Source organism: Felis catus, assembly GCF_018350175.1.
Source record: "Felis catus isolate Fca126 chromosome X unlocalized genomic scaffold, F.catus_Fca126_mat1.0 chrX_random_Un_scaffold_72, whole genome shotgun sequence".
NCBI classification, from domain to species: Eukaryota; Metazoa; Chordata; class Mammalia; order Carnivora; family Felidae; genus Felis; species Felis catus.
This window is the reverse complement of record NW_025408529.1, coordinates 110,331-114,879: the sequence shown is the minus strand read 5'-3', so window position 1 is coordinate 114,879 and position 4,549 is coordinate 110,331. Positions and strand designations below refer to the sequence as shown.

General features: G+C 36.0%; 1 pseudogene; it reads left to right on the top strand.

Moving 5' to 3' along the window:
* The first annotated feature begins 1,733 nt into the window (after window positions 1-1,733).
* On the top strand, window positions 1,734-2,532 carry LOC105260210 (annotated as a pseudogene).
* The last annotated feature ends 2,017 nt before the right edge of the window (window positions 2,533-4,549 follow it).

Here is a 4,549-nt window from a genome sequence, read left to right as displayed (position 1 = left end):
AATGGACTAACCGCTCTGATCAAAAGACATAGGGTGACAGAAATGTGAAAAAGCAAGACGCATTTATATGTTGCTTGCCAGAGACTCACTACAGACCTAAAGACACATGCAGATTGAAAATGAAGTGATGGAGAAACATTTATCATGCAAGTAGATATGAAAAGAAAGCCAAGGTAGCAATACTTATATTGGGCAAAATAGATTTTAAACAAGAACTGTAAGAGGGGACGAAGAAGCACATTATGTAATCATAAAGGGGACAATGCAACAAGAAGATATAACAATTGTAAATATTTATGCACCTGACATGAGAGCATCCAAATACATAAAGCCGTTCGTAACAAACATAAAGAAGGCAATTCATAATAATACGATAATAGTAGGGGGCTTGAACAGCCCACTGACATCAATGGGTGGATCTCCTAAACAGAAAATCAACAAGGAAGCAATGTCTTTGAATGACACTTTGGACCAGACGGATTTAACACATATATTCAGAACATTCCATCCAGAAATAGCAGAATGCACATTTTTGTCCGAGTGCACATGGAACATTCTCCAGAATATATCACATATTAGGCCACAAGACAGTCTCAACAAATTCAAAGGGATCAAAGTCATACCACCATGCACCTTTTCTGACCACAGTGCTGTGAAACAGGAAATGAGCCACAAGAGAAAAACCTGGAACTGGCACAAATACATGGAAGTCAAATAACATGCTACTAAACAATGAATGGGCTAACAAATAAATAAACGAGGAATTAAAAAAAAATACATGGAGATAAAAGAAGAAGAAAACACAGAAATCCGAAATCTTTGGGATGCAGCAAAAGCTGTCCTAAGGAGGAAGTTTACAGCAATGCAGTCCTACCTGAAGAAGCAAGAAAAATCTAAAAGTAAACAATCTAACCGTACACCTCCAGGAACTAGAAAAAGAACAAACAAAATCCAAAACCAATAGAAGGAAGGAAATAATAAAGATTAGAGAAGAGATTAATGAAATAGAAACAAAACAAAACAAAAAACAAAAGAACAGATCAATGAACCTGGGAGTTGGTTCTTTGGAAAATCAACAGAAGTGATCAATCATTAGCCAGACTCATCATAAAAAGAGAGAGGAGTCAAATAAACAAAATCACAAATGAAAGAAGATAAATAACAACTGACATCACAAAGATGCAAAGGATTATAAGAGAATAGTATGAAAAATTATATCCCAACAAACTGGGCAAACTGGAAGAGATGGATAAATACCTAGAAACATGTAACCTCCCAAAACTGAATCGGGAAGAAACAGAAAATTTGAACAGAACAACTAACAGCAATGAAACAGAATCAGTAATGAAACAAAACAAAACTAAACAAAAATATCCCAAGAAACAAAAGTCCAGGACCAGATGACTTCACAGGTGAATTCTACCAAACATTTAAAGAAGGGTTAATACCTAATCTTCTCAAACTATTCCAAAAAAGGAATACAAGAGGAAGGAAATCTTCCAAATTCATTCTAGGAGGCCAGTAGTAGCCTGATACTAAAGCCAGATAAAGACATTACAGAGAGACAGAGAGAGAGAGAGAGAGAGAGAGAGAGAGAGAAGTACAGGCCAATCACTTTGATGAACATAGGTGTGAAAATCCTCAAGAAAATATTATCAAACCAAATCCAACAATACACTTAAAAAATAATTCACCACAATCAAGGGGGTTTAGTCATAGGATACAAGAGTGGTTCAATATTTACAAATCAACCAAAGTGATTTACCACTTTAATAAAAGAAAGGATAAGAACCATATGATCAGAATTGCTTGCAGTAGCCATGGTGGTCCTGAGTTCATTACAGTGGGTTTCTGTCACTGCAGTGCCCTCTCTCTCTGGCCACTGTCTCGGCACTCAGCTTGGATTCAGGGGCTTCCTCACCCATGCCTTTCTGAAGACTGCAGCTCAGTGCGACACAGTGGAAACAATGAGAAAAGACTGTTTATCACCAAACCTTCTGGATTCTATGACAGGTGTTATTTGAGTTTAATGAAATTCTACATTTTTGTTGAGTGGGATTCCAGTAGCAATTGGCATAACTCTGGTGAATATATTCATTGGTGAAGCTTGAGTTAGCAGAAATTCCAGAAGGCCAAATCCTGGAACACTTGAAACAGAATGTTTCAAGCATCCTATATCAAGATGGATTTCCAGAACTTTCTTCGATGGCCCTGAAAAGAATTATGAAAAGACAATGGCTATTCTTCAAATTGAAGCTGAAAAGTCCGATTTATGGTTAAAGTAACTGGAAGTACCAAGGTTAGTTAATGCATCCCAGAGGCGATGGTCCCTTGTATCAGTATCCTTCCATTGATAAGGCGCTGATTGATCATTCTCCAAAAGCAACTCCCAACATCGAATCTCTTATTTATCTAAATACTAAGTATATTCTCTTTAGGGGAAAATTAATTAAAAATATATTCTATATTTTTGCTCATGCGATGAATAAAAGGCCTTCTATTGCTCTATTACTCAGCATTGGTTCAGATTAAGACTTTAGTGTGGGATTTCATTTTTTTCAGCTTTATTGTATTGGGGCATAGTGGACAATATTGTAAGATATTTAAAGTGTACATTATGATGATTTGGTACCCATTGTGAAGGGCAGATTAAAACTTTTTATTTGTGGGTTTTGGCTTCCTCCTATAAGAAGGTATATAGGTAAATATAGAAACTTGAACAACTAGGAATTTGTGAACTCCCAAAGGTGTAACTTTGAAAGTTTAATGTTTTATTTGACTCATAATTGGAAGTTAGAGAAGTCCAATTATGTTAAATACCAAGAAATATAGTAGTTTACACAAATGTCTGTATTGTAGATATCTAGATTACTCACAGGTAATTCATAATTTTAAATTACATAAATATTGAACTAACTATATAAACCATTAACCCCTGAATAAACAATTTTTCAGTGACAATAGAGGAACCATGTAATCATTTAGAAAGATGCAGAGAAAGCATTTACAAATTATAAGATCCATTTATGGTAAAAACCTTCAACAAAGTTGGTTCAGAGGAAACATACCTCAACATAATAAAAGCCATATACGAAAATCCCACAGTGAACATCATACTCAATGTGGAAAAACTGAAAGCTTTCCCCTCCTAGTGTCAGCAACAAGACAAGGATGTCCACTCCCACCACTTTTATTCAACATAGTACCAGAAGTCCTAGGCGCAGCCATCAGACAAGAAAAAGGAATACAAGGCATCCAAATTGGTACAAAAGAAGTAAAACGTTCACTATTGGCAGAATAACATGATACCATATATAGAAAACCCCAAAGACTCTACCCCAAAAACTACTAGTAATGATAAATGAATTCAGTAAGGTCTCAGGATACAAAATCAACGTACAGAAAGCTGTTGAATGTCTACACACTAATAATGAAGCAGCAGAAAGAGAAATTAAGAAAACAATCCCATTTACAATGGCATCAAAAATAATAAAATGCCTAGGAATAAACGTAACCAAGGATATAAAAGACCTGTACTCTGAAAACTATAAAACATTGATGAGAGAAATTGAAGACGGCACAAATGGAAAGACATCCCATGCTCATGGATAGGAAGAACAAACACTGTTAAAATGTCCATGCTATCCTGAACAGTCTACAGATTTAATGGAATCGCTGTCAAAAAATACCAACAGCATTTTTCACAGAACTCGAACAAGCAATCCTAAAATTTGTATGGAACCATAAGAGACACCGAACAGCCAAAGCAATATTGAAAAGGAAAACAAAGCTGGAGGTATCAAAATTCCAGACTTCAACTTATATCCCAAAGCTGTAGTACTCAAAACAGTATGGCACTGGCACAAAAATGGACACACAGATCAGTGGCACAGAATAGAGATCCCAGAAATAAGCCCATGACTATTTGGTCAATTGATCTTTGACAAAGGAGGCAAGAATATCCAGTGGGAAATAGACAGTCTCTTCAACAAATGATGTTGGGAAAGCTGGGCAGCTACATGCAAAAGAATAAAACCGGACCACAATCCTACACCACACACAAAAATGAACTTAAAATAGATTAAGGAACTAAATGTGAGACCTGAAAATATAAAACATCTTACAAAGGAGCACAGGCAGTAATTTCTCTGACACTGACTGTAACGACTCCTTTTTTTTTCTTTTTTGGATATGACTCTTGAGGCAAGAGAAACACAAGCAAAAATAAACTATTGGGACTACATCGAAATAACAAGTTTCTACGCAGCAAAGGAAAAAATCGAAACTAAAGGACAAACCACTTAATGGGAGGAGATATTTCCAAACGAGATATCTGATAAAGTCCTAGCATCTACAACCGACACATGAAAAAATGCACAACATCACTCATCATCAGGGATACACACACACACACACACACACACACACACACTCACACACACACACACAGTGGAGTATTACTTGGCAATCAAAAAGAATGAAATCTTGTAATTTGCAACTACGTGGATGGAACTAGAGGGTATTATGCTAAGCAAAATTAGTCAGAGAA